At 41.4% G+C, this 19,123-nt stretch overlaps 1 protein-coding gene across 1 annotated transcript in view; it reads right to left on the reverse strand.

Moving 5' to 3' along the window:
• LOC126302081 (proton-coupled amino acid transporter-like protein pathetic) overlaps window positions 1-19,123 on the reverse strand; it is a gene marked incomplete at its 5' end in the record, with an annotated part of 163,857 nt that overhangs the window by 116,983 nt on the left and 27,751 nt on the right. The window lies entirely within an intron of this gene.

The following is a 19,123-nucleotide window of genomic DNA, read 5'->3' on the forward strand; positions in this document are numbered from 1 at the left end:
AGACTGGAGAGATCGAACAGCCCTATCACACACATTTCTTAGTAGTGGCTTTTTCTTGATGTTCTTGCTCCTCCCTTTATTACAGCAACATTATCTCAGTTGCCCCTTCCCTATACAGTTTCTACACTACTCTTCTGTCCTCATACTTCATGCCACTCTCTCTGTTGGCATCTTAAAAAGCTGTCACCATTCTACCTTGTCAAATGGACAAGGTATCTATCCCCCACCTGTATGGTACAGTGGCTAGTGAAGTATGTAGATGTAGATACAATACTTTCCATCTTCATTTTGGACTCCACTGGATTTAATCAATTTCCAAAGAACTTTTTAATTGATTTATAGGCACATTTTCTATCTTGGTCATTTCATTCATCTTCTTGCATTGGTCCCCCAAGAATTGTTGTTTAGCCTTTTTGATTCTCAATTGATTTCATTCTTCAGTGCTCTGTATTGCCTGTGTCCTTCCCTAGTATAGTCTAGTTTCAGCTTCAGTCTTAAATTTGTTTTTGTTATTTTGCTTTCCATAATCCATTCTCTTCTATGGTTTGCCTTCCATCTACCAATTATTTCATTTGCTACTCATAGGATACTACTTTTCAAGGACTCCAGCATTCTTCAACATTTCAGGTGTTGTACATAACTGTAGCCATGTCTGTTCATTCCTTGTATGCCAATCTAACCATATCATCCTTTAGTCCATACAAGTCACATTTCTCACAAGTTCTTAGGTTTTTTGAATTCCAGCTCAAAATTCCTATCATTATATTATGGTCACTATCAATGGCTGGGCCTGTGTAGCTTTTATAGTCTCTTATTTTATTCCAGAACCTTTGTCTATGTAGAATGAAGTTAATTTCATATCACTTCCTATCTCTAGGTGCCTTCCATGTATACTTTCTCCATGGATGGTGTTGAAAACGAAGGCTCTCTTATCCTTTAAAGATGTCTACAGAACCTTTTATCTCATTGTACATTCTTTTCCCTTCTTGATCAGTTGTCGTTGTCGGCATGTACACTTGGATTATCATTGACTTGTCTGGTTTTGTGTCCAGTTGCACAAATAATATTCTTCTGTCTATTTGTTGGTAACCATCTACTCTGCATCTGATCTTGTTCCTAAGAATCTCTCCTACCCCTCTTTCTCCCAATCATTCCTATATGAAGAACATGGGTATAACTCTTAAGTCACCGCTCCAAAAGTCTCCACCATATAGCTATCTCATCTCACTTACTCCTAGTATGTTCACTCTCATGCTTGTCATTTCCAGCCTGAGGTTTTCTAGCTTGATGTATCTCAGTAATGTTTGCACATTCCAAGTTGTGGTTCATTTTCTTCAATTCTTCATAGCCTTTATCTCACTGGAAGCACAGACTTCTGCAGTCCCCTCCCAGAGATCTGACTGGGGGACAATTCTAGAATTTTTTACAAAAGTATGCTTCATATTCATTACTAAAGTGAAACAAAACTGCTGTTTGGGATGTGCTGCAGATCTTTAATGTGGTGGTTTCCCCTCGCCTTTCACTTTCTATCCCGTAGACTCATAAAGTGTTATTCCATCAGTTGTTTCATTTTTCCTCAACACCTTATGAGACTATGCTCAATTGCAACTGTAAAGAGTTTTACAACCTTCATATCATGCATTATTTCTTTTAATTTATAACAATTTGAAGTTTTTGCACCTGTTCCTTGACTTGTTACCTTGTTGGCAATGGTAGGCTCTCTTTCTGGGAAAATGTCAGAAAAACCATTGAATGATGATCAGTTGAAGATCCAAAGATGAGCAGCAAGAGAATACATTTCTTTAGAATTCAATAAAATGTGGCTAATTTTATTTTCAGTTCCATTTGATTCTTGGCAAGTCCATTTTGTATTTGAAGTGTTGACAAGTGAAATTAATAAGTCACACACAAATCCAAAATGAGATTTCTTGGTAGATAATACAGTTAGGACCAATGCCAGTGAATGATAAAGCTAATAAATCAATAGATGGGATAGTTAATGCAACTCATCAGAAATGGGATTAGAGATAGGCTTGAGAGTCTTAGCACATTGTCAAAGAGTAGCTTTCATGCTTTTCATTATTTTCATGTGCTCAAAAGCAATTTTTTTAGTGTTGCTGTGGAACTGATTTAGTCAGTTAATTTAGTGGGCAGTTTGTCAACAACAACTAGTCAGTTTGTAGCAGTAAGTAGACTTTTATTATTGTCATGTAGGTGAACACTACTTTGTGTCTTTGCTTCTCAAGAAGGCTTCATTTTTTTGTTGACTTTTGCTGGATCGCCAGCAAGTCTTACTTCACATTTCAAGGCACAAGAGAACTCGATGGACAAAGACTGTAAAGTGAGTGACTGTAAGTCACTAAAAAATATTTTGGGGTTGTTTAACTGTCATGTTAGCAACTGACTTGGAAAAAAAGAGTAGGGGAACCTTTCATCTCAACCCCCAGCGAGCAAACCCTGTGTCTCACTAGCACAAGCTAAAATACAGCACATAGGATGCGAGTTTAATCAAAACTCTCAAAACCTCATTTCCAACACAAGAAAGCAATTATTAATGGCACAAGTCAACTAAACTGTACTTATGCCCAGATTTGAACATCTAGACAATGTATTATACATTTAAGGTAACACATCCCACCATGAACATTGATCGGTGGGGCTGTTGCTCGATGATCATAAAACATTTCAATTAGCATTCACTTTACCATCCCATTCAGATACTTGTGAAATTTGTGACCTATAAACAGACCAAAGAGAATAATGTGAGACTAGAGAACCTTAGACACATAGCTAAAGAGGAATTAAATCTACTAACAACAGAAGAAGCTATGGAATCAACAGTACATTCAAATACATTCAAGTAGCATCTTGTACAATTTGTAAGGACTTGCAGCTAGTGATGCTTAAGTCAACACTGAATCTTTCTAGTACGTTTTATAGCAGGTAGTTGTCCAACTATAATCTTGAATATTTATTACACTTGGTAATGTTTCTGGTGTTTTTGGAATGAGGGCTTAGCAGGATGTAGAGGAAACAGTGGCACACCATGTCTATTAAATGCAGTTATGTCACCTGGATTACCCTTGAGAAAGCCCTGTAGATGCGTAATCACAGTTATGTAAGATAAAACGAGAATCAAATGATTGTTATGGTATCGGTTTGAGCTGTAGATAACTATTTTGAAATAACTGATTTGAAACACCTACTGTCACTGTTGTCGAGATCTTCAGTCTAAAGACTGGTCAGATGCAGCTCTCCATACTCATCTGTCTTGTGCAAGCCTCTTCATTTCTACACAAACACTGCAACCAACATCCTCCTTAACATGTTGACTGTAGTGAAACCTTGGGTCTCCCTCCACAATTTTTCTTTTAATACTTCCCTCCATAACCAATGACTCCTTGATCCCTCAGGACATTTCCTATCAAGTGATCCATTCTTGCAGTCAGTTTGTAATGTTTCAGAGTAGGATAACTTTTACTGTACACATCAATACCAAGTCAAGTAACATATTCAATACCACAGTTACACAGTTTACTTGCACATTGTGTGCACTGTCTAGTTTGTATATTTGTGTGTTTTACTGTTGCAAGAGATTTAATTTAACATCTATTACTTATCTATGTAACATTTGGCTATTTACTCAACTTTTTTATGCAAATTAATAGTTCACAGAACGTTTTTGTAAATATCAATGGCCGGCCGTGGTGGCCGTGCAGTTCTAGGCGCTTCAGTCTGGAACCGCGTGACTGCTACGGTCGCAGGTTCGAATCCTGCCTCGGGAATGGATGTGTGTGATGTGCTTAGGTTAGTTAGGTTTTAAGTAGTTCTAAGTTCTAGGGGACTGATGACCTAAGATGTTAAGTCCCATAGTGCTCAGAGCCATTTGAACCATTTGAAATATCAATGTCAGTATTTCTGAAATTGAAATTTAACACTTTCTCCAGAAGATGTAAGTAAAACAGAGCAACAGTATACACAAATACTAGCATTCTAACAGTATTACATTGCCTGTTGTAGTTTGGGTGTAATTGTATAATGTGCAGTTATCTTTGATGTGCATAATTTTTTCCTAAATTACCACTTTCAATAGTAATATGTTAAAATTGTGCTATCAGCAGTGTGAAATAATTCATTCTATTGAAGACTGTGCCAGTCAGTACAATGTGACATTTCATATACAGGGTGATTCAAAAAGAATACCACAACTTTAGGAATTTAAAACTCTGCAACGACAAAAGGCAGAGCTAAGCACTATCTGTCGGCGAATTAAGGGAGCTATAAAGTTTCATTTAGTTGTACATTTGTTCGCTTGAGGCGCTGTTGACTAGGCGTCAGCGTCAGTTGATGCTAAGATGGCGACCTCTCAACAGAAAGCTTTTTGTGTTATTGAGTACGGCAGAAGTGAATCGACGACAGTTGTTCAGCATGCATTTCGAACGAAGTATGGTGTTAAACCTCCTGATAGGTGGTGTATTAAACGTTGGTATAAACAGTTTACAGAGAATGGGTGTTTGTGCAAAGGGAAAAGTTCTGGACGGCCGAGAATGAGTGATGAAAATGTAGCACGCATCCAGCAAGCATTTGTTCGCAGCCCAGGAAAATCGACTCGCAGAGCTAGCAGAGAGCTGCAAATTCCACAATCAACTGTATGGAGAGTCCTACGAAAAAGGTTAGTTATGAAACCTTATCGTCTGAAATTGGTTCAAGCACTGTCTGCAGCTGATAAGATTAAAAGAATCGATTTCTGTGATTTTATCCTTGCTCAAATGGAAACAGATGAGTCTTTCGTTTCAAAGATTGTGTTTAGTGATGAAGCAACTTTCCACACTAACGGGAAAGTCAACCGTCACAATGTCTGTATATGGGGCACTGAGAATCCGCAGGAAACAACTCAGTATGAACGTGACTCACCTAAGGTGAACGTTTTCTGTGCCATTTCAGCCAATAAAGTTTTTGGTCCCTTTTTCTTCGAAGGTGCTATTGTAACTGGACTACAGTATCTGGAGATGTTAGACAATTGGCTGTTCCCTCGGCTCGAACAAGAAGCACAACAATTCATATTTCAGCAGGATGGAGCGCCACCACATTGGCACTTATCTGTCCGTAACTACCTGAACGTCAACTACCCGAGGCGATGGATCGGCCGCCAGGCAGCCCGTGACAGAGCACTTCATCACCGGCCTCCAAGAAGCCCTGATCTTACCCCCTGCGATTTTTTCTTATGGGGGTATGTTAAGGATATGGTGTTTCGGCCACCTCTCCCAGCCACCATTGATGATTTGAAACGAGAAATAACAGCAGCTATCCAAACTGTTACGCCTGATATGCTACAGAGAGTGTGGAACGAGTTGGAGTATCGGGTTGATATTGCACGAGCGTCTGGAGGGGGCCATATTGAACATCTCTGAACTTGTTTTTGAGTGAAAAAAAACCTTTTTAAATACTCTTTGCAATGATGTATAACAGATGGTTATATTACGTTTCTTTCGTTAAATACACATTTTAAAAGTTGTGGTATTCTTTTGAATCACCCTGTATATTTGCATGATGCTGCAACTTCAGTGAAACATGTTTGAGATGAAAAAACAAAATTGTGTTTTGCTTAAGACAGACCCCCAACCAAAAACACATGTAAGCTTTCTTACTGGGGTTGGGAATGAATGCAGTATATCTGTGAAACGGGGCAGCAGACAGTGGTATTACAACATGCTGTGGTATGTAATGCAGTGAGCAATTACTCCATGCCACTGATGTCCCAGCTAGGAGATACGCACTGATCCATGAAATGCCAGGAGTTGGAGATATTGCTGTTGACAGCACCATGAACTGTGGCCAGTCATTGTTTGACAGCTATGATATGCAAATCTTATGTGCAAGAGACATTGTGAATGATAAGGCTGTTTAACTTGGAGTTGTAAGCAGCTGTAAAATGCCATGTAGACATGTTAACAGGTGTTGAACATCAATATTGCAAAGAAGAAGAGTTGATATCATTGAGTAGTAGCTGCTGACATGGACATCACAGTGGAGTAGAAGGAATCTGAATCAAAAACATCTGGGCTGCAGTACTTCTGCAGCTGGTTTAAAGTGAAAGAAGCCAAAATTTAAAATCCTCAGCAACCATAAAATATCCACACAAGTGGACCATTACAGCCACACTCACACCATCTCTGGCACCTGCACAGGGATAGTTAATTGGATGCTTCTGTATCAGCACTTAATAATATTTGATTAAGAAGAAAAAGGAAATGCATAGCACAATTTCTAACATACAAACAACAATAAATGAGTTAACTGAGGAGCTGTGGTCAGAAGCAACTAAACAACGTGATCTTGTGAGAAAAAAAAGAAAATAAAGGTGGTTAATAATTACGTAAAACAACTGAGTGAGGTTAATGAATGGGAATGTAAAACAATTCATGAACAAATGTCACACATGTGAGGAGAAACTTGATATGTTAGAACAAAACTAGAATTTAAAGGTGACAGCTATAATAGAATCTGTTGTTGCTGACTTGGAGGAGAAAGTGAGTGAGATAATTAACCAAACGGTACAAGAGAAAGTAAATTTGACAATCAGCACATCCTGTTCTGCAGAAGGTTTAGACAAGCATGACGAATTTCAGAAAATTTGGGAGGCAAACATGGGACCCGAGTGTTGCACAATGGATCAGTTCCATTGCCATCATTTACCTTGGACATCACCCGCATATCCTAGCCATGTTTGTCTTTGCAATTACTGACTCAGCACCATTAAGTCCTGCCGCAAGACATGTTGGCTGATGTACATAACCTGAGCAGGAAAATGCTATCATGGTGGGAACAACATGCCATGCTGTCACCACATGCCATAACTTCTGCTGGTAGCTGTGACACTGTGAACATTTCACCTCAGGGACTAGTGTTGTGTAAACATGAATATAGCACATATTTGGCTGTATTAGTGCAGCCTTCCCCACTGTTGTCTATCCTGTCGCAACCAGTGAGGGAGATATATTTTAAGCAGGAGATACTTCATCTCATTTCATTTCAAGACCAGTTGCAGCTGAACAACTCGGCTTTCTTCTCAATGGTTATGATCATTCTGTCAGTGCCAGTTGTGTCTTCAACCGCATCTGTCATGCCACATTCCTTGTGCAGCTATTTCCTCTCCCACACGTTTACTGAGGCCTCAGGTGACTATCATGGACACCATCACTGTGCTTCGGACGTGTTCTGGACGACCCCGACACATTGATGCAATGGACACCCACTCTACACCCTCCTCCCTGTACTATGCTGTGTTCCCCCTAAGTAGTACAACAAGGTCATATCGGACATTTCTCTATGCTATCTCAGGGTCATTCCATATCAAGTGTCCTAGAATAAAAAATGGTCCCCACTCGACCATCTCAGATACACTTCAAAACTTGTTTTTGTATACATATTTATGTGTTAGGTCAATGTGCAAAATTTTGGCTGAATTGTTACAGTGGTTCCAGAGCTAGGGCCACCTTAGTTGGCCCATACCTAGTCACAAGGCACCCAGTGTGAAGAATTCAGTTAACTTTGTTATAACTTTGTGCATCTTCTGTGATTATCACTGTGAATTTTTGTGTCCTAGTACAACTTTTGTTGCTGAATACATCTAAAGCATTCAAATTCCTTAGAAATGACTATCGATTATGCTACTTGGTCTGAAAGTGCCTTGTAAAATTAATCATGAAAGATTCAAGCTCTACTTTAACCATCCTTTACTATAAGGGAAAGGCAGCTGGAACCTTGATTTTTGGGCTGTTAGCCAACAACCAGGTGCTCACTATACTACACCAGTATTAGCATTTATGAGTAAATAATTCAAATCAAACAATGGAAAATCCAGGATGGGGTGTAACAATACCAGAGAAGGAAAGTTGCTACTATCCATATAGCGGAGGTGCTGAGTCGCAATAGCCACAACAAAAAGATTCACACAATTATAGCTTTCGGCCATTAAGGCCTTTGTCAGCAGTAGACACACTTACACACACACACTCATGCAAACACAACTTGCACACATGTCTGCAGTCTCAGAGAACTGAAATCACACTGCGAGCAGCAGCACCAGTGCATGATGGGAGTGGTGACTGGGTGGGGGTAAGGAGGAGGCTGGGGCGGGGAGGGGAACAGATAGTATGGTGGGAATGCAGACAGTGAAGTGTTGCAGTTTGGACGGAGGGCAAGAGAGAAGGTGCAGAGGGGGGAGGACGCCTCATTGTGACCAGTTACAGTACCCCCACTGAGAGAATCTCTCCTCTCATAGACAAACACCTTCAACCTACTACCCAGAACCTATCCTTCTATATAAAAGATACCAACCAATTCCTCAAGCAACTCTCCACAGTTCCTGTCCCTTTACCACATGGTGCCTGGCTTGTCACTAACATTTCTAATGCTCATGGCCTTACTGCTATCGAACACTACCTTTCCAGACACCTATGGATTCCAAACCAACAATCTCCTTCCTAGTCTCCATGACTAACTATATCCTCACCCACAATTACTTCTCCTTTGAAGGCATTACAAACAAACAAATCTGCAGTACAGCTATGGGCACCCACATGGCACCATTCTATGCTAACCTATTCATGGGCCATCTAGAGGAATCCTTCCTAAAAACCCAGGATCCTAAACCCCACACCTGGTTCAGATTCATTCATGAGATCTTTGCTATCTGGATTTAAGGTGAGAATACCTTATTCACATTCCTCCAGAACCTCAACAAACTTCTCCCCCATTTGCTTCACATGGTCCTACTGAACCCAACAAGCCACCTTCCTAGATGTTGACCTCCACCTCAGAGAGGACTACATTAGTACCTCCATCCATATCAAACATACTAACCACTAGCAATACCTCCTCTTTGACAGCTGCCAGCCATTCCATACCAAGAAGTCCCTTCCATACAACCTAGCTACCCAGGGTCATCACATCTGCAGTGACAAGCAGTCCGTCTCAAAATATACTGAGGGTCTCGCTGAAGCCTTCACTGGCCATAATTATGCTCCCATCCTCGTACAAAAACACATCTCCTGTGCCTTATCTTTCCAGTCTCTCACCACCTCCCAAAGTCTCACAGTCCAGCCACAGAGGAACTTCCCATTCCAGCACTACACAGACGTCATTTCACTACCACACCCAGTCTTTAAATTTCTTTTAATTTCTCTCCTTTGCACTAATTACCCCCTCCCCCCCTGCACACCTTCTCTCCTGCCCTCTGTCTAAACTGCAACACTTCACTGTCCACCACTCCAACCATACTATCCAATCCCCTCCCCACCCCAGGCTCCTCCTTACCCCCACCCAGTCACCACTCCCATCATGCACTGGTGCTGCTGCTCGCAGTGTGATTTCAGTTCTCTGAGACTGCAGACATGTGTGAAAGTTGCGTTTTTGTGAGTGTGTGCGCGTGTGTGCATGTGTGTCTACTGCTGACAAAGACCTTAATGGCCAAAAGCTATAATTGTGTGAATCTTCTTTTTGTGGCTTTTGCAACTCATCATCTCCGCTATATGGTGAGTAGGAACTTTCCTTCTCTGGTATTGAGTAAATAGGTCTGATTTTATTGACCCTTGTCTCAAGTGTCAAATTGAAAAGTGCAAATTTCTAGCACTTGGTATTGACTCTGATCTTCTTTTTATTGATACCACTGAAAAGAGCACAATTTGTGCTACAAGGGACTTGAAAAAGTAGAATGGTAACTTTCCATATAAGTCATTTAAAATAGATTAAAAGAAACCTAAGCTGTTATGGTTACCACATGTATTACTGTGTTGGCAGCTGTTGTACTGAAAAATGTCAAGGCTCTTGTGATGTGATTTGTTAGTACAAATTATTTGCAGCATGATACTTTTGTTCTTCTGATATGCAGGTACAACTGTTTCATACATGGGTTCCAGAAACTTCTGGAAATTAGATACTCAGGCATGACTGCCTTCTAACACAGGGCATGGGCTCCAGAAATTTCTGTAAATTGAGATGCAGATATTGCTGTCTTATAACACAGGGCATGGATTCCAGAAACTTCTGGAAATTCGATATGCTGGTATGACTGTTTTATAACAGAATCCAGAAACTTCTGGAAACTTGATATGCAGGTATGACTATTTCATAATATGACATGGGTTCCGGAAGTTTCTGAATATCTGATATGCAGGTATGACTGTTTTATAAAACAAGGCTTGGATTCCAGAAACTTACATACAGCTACAACAATTTTATAACAAGGTACTAGAAACTTCTGGAATTTTCCGTAACGTTCTGGAAAGTTCTCCAGTATTCGCACTTTATACATTCACACTATATAAGATGTAATATGATTTGGGTATCATTCATGTTTGTACGCAAATTGTCAATCATTGTATCATTTGTGGTTATTACCTGTGCATGTTTACCTTGCAGCTTGGTTGTTTCCTTCAATCCATTGTTGAATCATTGCTGAAGTTACAACTTGTTAAGGCATCAAACAATGGAAATATGGACCTAAAGCAGTGAACCATTGGACAAATCAACAAGTCTGTGTGTCATTTAACTAAGTTCACCAGGGACAAACGCCTTCTTAAGTCAATTAGTGACCTCTCTGAGGAGGATTGGAATTTTCTGATTCGACGAGTTGGATTTCAGCTTCGTTGTGGTGCCAAAATATGTTTACTTTGTGAAGCAGAACTGTTGACCAGGTTTAAATATCTGCAGAAATCATGCTGCAATCCATTTCAAAAGATGAATGATTTATGCAACAAAGGTCTGTGTCCTATTGATGTTGCAACACCCACTTTTTGAAACAACTTACAACAGTTGATGTTAAGCCTGGATGGAATCTTAGCCCTGCTTGTAGAGTTGACATCAATGCATAAAATCCCAAGCCATTGCCATCATCAGAGTCTGATGATGATGAAGCTACAGTTGCTTCAGACAGCTTGACAGCAATCGGTGTGTCACCACTAAAATTTCAGCGCATTTAAAACCGGGATTCTAGTGGATACGCAAAATGAAGGATAAAGCAAGTTCAAATGGTTGTGGCTACAAAAATTGCTGAAATTGGTGGGCTTAAAGCAGATGATGTCATAGAACCACAACCAGGTCAAAAATGCCAGATTGCTCTTCATACAAAGCACTCATCAATGAATTGAAAGTGAAGCTGGAGGTGTCCTCAGCTTCTGAGAAAATTCTGATTTTAACTTTGGCCCCTAGCAGTTGGAGCATTAAGAAAATGATGGAAGAATTTAACGTGTCTGAGCAAATGGTGAAAACTGCCAGAAAGCTGAAAAAAGAGAAAGGCATATTAGCAAAACCAGATCGAAAGCAACGAAAGGCTTTGCAAGAAGATATTAAGGAAAGTGTAGCAAAATTCTATGACATTGGTGAAGTCAGCTGAATTTGCCCTGGAAAAAAGGACTTTGTTGCCATAAGGGCACCAGCTGGCCCAAAAGTTCATATGCAGAAACATTTGCTGCTTTGTAACTTGAACGAAGCCTATCAAGAATATTGCAGACAACATTTACCAAAAGTTGGCTTTTCCAAATTTTGTGAGCTCCAGCCAAAGTGGTGCATCACAGTTGGTCCAACAGGAACACACTCAGTTCATGTTTGTACATTTCATCAAAATGTCAAGGTGATGCTAGCAGTGACTCCAATTAAGGATGACTACAAGAGTTTGTCAGCCAAAACAGTTTGCAATATGGACTCAAAAGATTGCATGCTCCGACGATGTGACCAATGCCCTGGATTAGAAGTCTTGGACAGATTTGTAGAAGCTGCGTTTGAAGGGAACGACATTGATGATGCAATTGAATACAAAGATTGGATACACACTGACCAAGATACACTGGAGACAAAGCTGTCAATGATTGAAGAATTTATCCGTTGGGAAAATAGACAGGCCATATTACATCCTTTTGATATTTATTACCAGGGTGTGACTGGAAAGATCAAGTCTCTTAGCTTCTGCATCATCTGTGATTGCTTGTGACATGATACAGTTGCAGTTCATGTTTTCTGCTCCACGTTGATTGATCACCTGCAAAACCCACTTTCCAGTGCTGAAGCACATCATCAGCTACTTCAGCGATGGATCAGCTGCCCAATACAAAAATTTCAAGAACTTCATGAATCTATGTCAGCACTAAAATGACTTCAGTATCAGAGTAGAATGGAACTTCTTTACCAAAAGCCATAGAAAGTCTCCATGTGGTGGTATTGGGGGCACAACAAAGCAATTAGCAGCAGGAACAAGTCTCCAACAGCCAACTTCAGATCAAATTCTAACACCAAGTGATCTATTCAGATTTTGTGACAAACAAGTTCATGGGATCAAATTCCTTTGTATCACAAGGGAAGAAATTGATGTCGCAAGACCTTTGCAAGAAAGGAGATTTGAAAATGATTGCACAGTTTCAGGGTCCAGAAAAAACCACTGATTCAAACAAATTGATGAAAAACAGTTACAAATTCACAGAGTTTTCAATGACACAGTGTCATTTATTGCAATTGTTGATCAATCAGTATACATCTCAAGTGTTCAAATTGACAGCATCCAATCTGTACAATACATAGCCTGCATTTATGACAACAAATGGTGGACTGGAAACACCTGTGACACATCACTGGAAGAATGAGATTAGTCAGTTTCCACATGGTCCAAGTAATTCATTCCATTGGCCCCTAAGGGAGGACACCTATTGGATCCCAGAGCAACAGATAATCATTGTTTTGCCAGCTCCAAGTCCCAATTCCATGGTTTGGAGATACACTTACTCATCAGAGGTACTGAAGAGCATTGAAGAGAATTTTAGAGCCATGAAAATGGTTTCATGAACTCCGGCAACAAATTTATGATGCTTGGTTCATTATGTGAACTTCTTGCTTTGTTATGTTCACAACAATGTTGTTTATTTGCTCGTTTTTGTATGCCATTCACTAAAGCTATTCTGTCAAGCACACAGTATGCACAAAACCTAAGGTATCTTTGAAGCTAGTTTAAAAACCTTATATGGAAAATTACCATTCTGCTTTTTAATGTTTCTTGTAGCAAAAAATGAGCTCTTTCCAATTGTGTCAGTTAAAAGATCACAGATGGTAGCCATATTAAAAACTGGCCCTGAAAAATGCTGCAAATTTTCAATTTTCAATTTGACATTTGAGACAAGGGTCAATAAAATCAGAACTCATAAATGCTAATACTGGTGTAATATAGTGAGCACCTGGTTGTTGGCTAGCAGCTCAAAAATCAAACTTTTCCCTTATAGTAAAAGATGCTTAAAGTATGACTTAAAAGATGCTTAAATCAGTCGTGATAAATTTTAGAAGGCACTTTCAGACCAAGTAGCATAAGGTACAGTAATTCCTGAGCAATTTAAGTGCCATAGCTGCATTAAGCACTAAAAGTTGAACTAGAGTACAAAAATTCAAGGTGACAGAAGTACAAAGCTATACCAAAGGGGGCCATTTTATTCACCCTGTGCACTTTATGATTTGGTATGGGTCCACTAAGGTGGCCCTAGCTCTGGAACCACTGAAAGAATTGAGCCAAAATTTTGCACGCTGAGCTAACACATACATATGTATACACATATAAATTTTTAACAAAATCGGAGATGGTTGAGTGGAGATCCCTAGGACATTTGATGCAGAATGACCACTCAGCTACTTAAAGACAATCTGAAAATATGGTCGTGTTGGTGGATAATGTCCTGGACATACATGGCATACACCAGATTCTTGTGCTTAATAAGCCACCTACATGACCACGCAGACCTGGTCAGTGACTTGACCTGTCTGTCTCCTCCAAAACATGCGAATGCACTTGTGATTATCACCAAACCCAGTTCTTTCACACGAGGACACTTTATGGCACATCACCTAGAAGACAAATGCCCTTCACAGCTCTGGCAAATATTATGTTTTCTTGTGGACCCAGAGGTTGCTCTATGGACATTATGGGTGATCAGACTGCCTCACGATCTCCAGCTGCAGCTGCTATTACATTGCACACAGCCACTGGACATTCGAGTCCAGCTGACTGATTGTTCCTATCATGTCATTTGCCATCATCAATTTCTGCCTGCAACAAATTGCTCTCAGACAAACAAGGTTGGCAGCAATGCTTCAAACACCACCAGCCCTCCCTCCACACTTGTATGGCAAAGGTTTAAAGAGATCTCGCACAAAGCCTGACAGCATGATGCAGCCACCTGTGGGCCAGCTCTTGGCACTGCTGGCTCCTGCTTTGCCCTCTGCTCGAGCTGCTGACACACACTCTGCCACTGCTAGTCACGGCCCAACAAATGGTGCAGGTGTCACCCGACTTGCCCCATATCCCTTCTACTCACTTTGCTGGTTTCACATGATGTTCAGCGATGCTGCAATAAACTATTATACCCCGTGCATAAGACACTCAAACTCGTGATGTGGGCTGGTTTAGGTGCCTCGTCCTGCATTGCTGCAAGCAGATACCATCTCCACAGTGAGTCATCATACTTAGTGTCCCTGGTGTCTTCTTCCAGTGGCAGACTTAGTGTGCTTGATCGAGCAAATAATATACAGTTCCTCATTGATAAAGGTGCAGATTCAAGTATCATCCCTCCCTCCTTCACTCCTTAGAGCCTTCTCCCAGCGTCAATGGTTGAGAGACAAACACCTCCGATATCACTGTCCACGGCACCACCGAACTTTGGTTGCAGTTTACACTGCCTCTTCAATTCTCCTGGACCTTCCATGGGGCCAGGCTGGAGGTGTCTTCAGGATAGATTTTCTTAAGCATTTTAGTCTTTCTCCTGACCTACATGCTTCTGCCTTACTCCATCACATATTGAGCATGAGCATTCCTGGCTCCTTCACCCTTTTCCTTCCTCATCTGTGGTTCTGTGTGTCCATCTTGTTTACACCATCTCCAAGGACTCCTGTCTGACAGCTAACCTCATGAACTCACTGGCAGAGCTGATGACTCAGATTTGAGATATCAATGACCTTCACATCAACAACAACATCTTCCATCAGTTGGTCACCAACGCATCACCCAATCTGGTGTGTACTCTCCGCATGATTGACAACTTCATCTCCTATCGAGGCTTCAGACTGTGCATCTGTCACTCCCCTTATTGGCACGTTCACTGCAGACACTTCAGGTTAGCGATTCACAAACTATCAATGTTTCGTATGAAGATTCTCTCCCCCTCCTGTAGCTACACGTACAGCATTCCCAAGTACTACAAAGGCCGTCATTGGCACAATACAGGCACGGAACAGTACCTGCCATAGGTTATGCACGATGGAAGGTCCTCCTGTTCATTGCAAATTTAGGTGTTTTACAGCTAAACAAATTCATCGCGTGATGGCTCCCGTGCAAGAACTCTTAGAGCCAAGTATTGTGTGCCCATAGCAATTAGTCATCAGCCATCTGCCTCATTCCTAAGAAAGATGTTACCTTTAGGTTGTGCAGAGACTATCACAAACCCCAATGCACATATTGTAATGGACAATTATCCAATCCCACACAATCAGGGCTTCATGCAGCAGCTCCACAGCACACTGTTCCTTAGTGTTATTGACTACTGGAAAGCTTATTGTCAGAATATTCCTAAAACTGCCATCATCATGCTTTTCAGCCAGTCTGAGAATTGTTTTATGCCTTATGATCTGAAGAACGCTGCCCAAATGTCACAATGGTTTATCAGCTCTGTGCTGTTTTCCTTAATTTTTTTGCTATGCTTACCTAGATAATATCCTCATCTTCCCCACCTCTGCCAAAGAGCATTAGTGGCACTTACCTCATGTGTTCAAAATTCTCTCAGATAATGGTGTAGAGATAAACCATGACATGTCACAACCTCCCTCAGCCACATCATTACTTCTGAAGGAGTCCATCTGGGTTGCAACAGCTTAGCTTTTATTAATGAACTGCCTCTCCTGAACCTTACTGCAGACTCAGATGGTTTCTTGACATGGTGAACTATTTTCAGAGTCACATTCCTCATGCTGCTTCTCTTCAAGACCCCCTGACAGATGCCCTGGTAGCAAAAACACTTCTGGCCCACAGGAGGTGCAATGGTCCAAAGGTATGACGTGTGTGTTCAGTGACCTCAAGACATCTGTTCTGAATGCCATCACTCTTGCACACCCAATCATTGATGCTCACAGCTCCGTCACAATGGACAGGAGCAAATCTTTCATTGGTACTGTTTTGAACAACATGTTGGTGACACCTCATAAACACTACACTTCTTTTCCAAAAGACTTTCCTCCCCACAATGCAAATGGTTGATCTTTGACAGAGAATTGTTAGTGATCTACGAGGCAGTCCGTTTCTTCTATAAAGACAAAGAAGGGCAAGAGGTCATGGCTTTCACTGCTCACCAACTGCTTACAGATGTACTTTGTGGCCTTGCAGCTGGCCTCTCATCATGCTGTTCTTGACACGAGGACCTCATCTACCAATATGCCACAGATTTCTGCTATGTTAAAGGAGCCAAAAACGTTATGGCTGAATGTATGCCACATCTGCATGCTATTTCCTTCCCATTGAACTTTAATCATCTAGCTCCCAAATCATTAGCTCCCAAATGTCCAAAACTTGTTACATTGTAACTCTTTCTCTTTGACTGTGCAGCAGCATTACCCTCTCTGTTCTTCATTGCTGGTTTTGTGCGAACCATCTGCAGATACCCTCATCTGTGGCTCCCACACCTTTATGGCACAAGGCTTTTTTTTATCACATATAAACTGGTGCACCCTGGCATATCGGCTACCATGTGCCTTCTGACCAAATGAGTTTTCTGGCTAGGAATTAAAATCGACTATCGCAGTTGGGCATGTGCATGTTTACCCTGCCAATGCAGCAAAGTTGGTTGACACACCTCCTCTGGGACATTTTGAGATCCCTACTGTTTGGTTTTGTCATATACATCTCAATCTTGTAGGCCCTCTGCTCCCTTCTTAGTGTTAGATACATTCTCTCAATGATCGACCATGGCAGCAGATGAGTGGAAGCACTGCCCCTGATTGACATTTTAGCTAATTCATTCAATTGCCTGCTTCAGGTGCCTCTTCTCCATTACAACTGACCAAGGGAGGCAACTTGAGTCATTACTTTTCCCCAAGCTGTGTTTCTTGTGGAGTGCCAAAAAATTCCACACAACCAATTACCAACCTCAGAGCAACAGGTCAGTCAACCATTGACGCCACACATTCAATTCTGATGTGTAACAGCAGATCCTGGTCTGAAATTCTACCTTGGGTGTTACTCAGCGTATGTACTGCTTTCAAGGACAATCTCAATTCCTGTATGGTAAACATTTGGTGCTTCTGACTGAGTTTGTGGAGGACTCTGCTCCTCTTTCTCCGTCTGAGCTTCCAACACTAGTTGAGCACATCTGCTATTACTTCATCCACATATGCATCCTCCCTCAATGTGCTGATTCTATGCCTCATGTGTTTGTTCACAAGACACTCGACTGGTGTGAGTTTGTTGTGCTCTCCAAGACTCAGTATGGGCAGCTTTGCAGCACTGTACTTCAGACTGCACAGAGTACTTCACCACATAGACAATACGATGGACATTTACGTGAATAGCAAGTGCCAAACTGTATCACTCAACAGAGTTAAATCAGTGCTGTCAATCAATGAGGACCTCCATCCAGCCTCAAATCTGGATGACCTTTTTCCTAGTGCCCCTTTCTCCAAGTTGCTCAGCCTGGATCCACCCATGTGCAACTCACCAAGTATGCCCTCAGATTTGAGTGTTGCCCATACCATGTCTCCCCCCATCCCCCCCCCCCAGCCCTCCCCCCCACCCCACCCATTGCTCTTTCTTCTGGGTACCCCAGCAGTCTAGAGGTTCTCCCAACACTTCTGCTGTGTGTGCCCACAGATATGAGTGCTGCATGTGAAGTGCCTTTTCCCCTACTGCCTTTTCTACATCTTTGCCCCATTCCATCCAGAGTGGCCACCTTTTGCACTGACATTTCATCATACTGCACCAATGACCTATCCCACCAATTACACAATGGCACGCTCTTCGTACTATATGTCTCCTCACACTTGCTTCACTACCCAACCACTAACTGCATCACACTCCTCCATTATTATCACCTTCCACTGGATGCCACTGATGAGAAAGTTAAGTTTTGGTTTGATCAACACAAATGGCCACCTTACGGTCATCATACCCTTCAGCTCATGGCCAATACTCTAAGGCGCATGACCAAATGATCCCATTTCCCACACAAGCTGACCCTACATCCACTGGCTACAGGACATCATCATCTCAGCCTTCAGCATTGAGTCATGACCATACCTTATGAGAAACAGTCCGCCATGTCTTCCCCCCTCCACGGGGCCAGCCTTGAGCTGACTGGTAACACACACGTTCAGGACTCTGAACAGCATTCACCACCTGTCCCTGCTGTCTGCTGCACTGACACTTCTAGTCCTCCTCCATGCTCCACAGTGTGTGTGTGCGGGGGTGGGGGTGGGGTGGGGGGTGGTGGGGGGATGGTTCTCTGTGGTGATTGTTGATAGTTACACCACCAATAGTCTTTGATGGTCTCTGGAGCTTTAGCCAAAGCTCTTTGAGTGATCACAAGTCAGGTCCAACTTGTTCTCTTGTACTTTGTTTATGTCTCTTACATCACAGTTTTATGTAATAAAACCTCAATCTTACAATCAAGTGGTGGATCATTTTATTCTCTGGTGAGTATAGTACCTCATTTCCCACAAGTTCCATTTGTGCCCAAATATGTCATGCTGCTCTTCAAGGATGTCATCAGCTTTGATTATGGTATTTATTTCTTCCTGTTAACTTTGTACACTGATGTGATTTAATGCAAGCTATTTTGGAACTTATTGTGTTCACAAACTATGTAATTAGATGCCTGCTTGATGACATTTATCTGGCAAGATTCAGTTTTGAAAGTGCAATGTAAACAGTTACCCACTCTCAAAAGGTTTTGGAGGTTATTGTGGGTTGACTGCCTGTGACTGTAATCTCATGTGAGAACTGAGATTAGTCATCGTATTGCTTCAGCTGTTAATAAATCTGTAAAACAGTTAAAGTAATTTAAATGCTGAGTAGCATCCATTATTTGAGAATCTATCTTAAAAGCAGTTT

Source organism: Schistocerca gregaria, chromosome 1, assembly GCF_023897955.1.
Source record: "Schistocerca gregaria isolate iqSchGreg1 chromosome 1, iqSchGreg1.2, whole genome shotgun sequence".
NCBI lineage: Eukaryota > Metazoa > Arthropoda > Insecta > Orthoptera > Acrididae > Schistocerca > Schistocerca gregaria.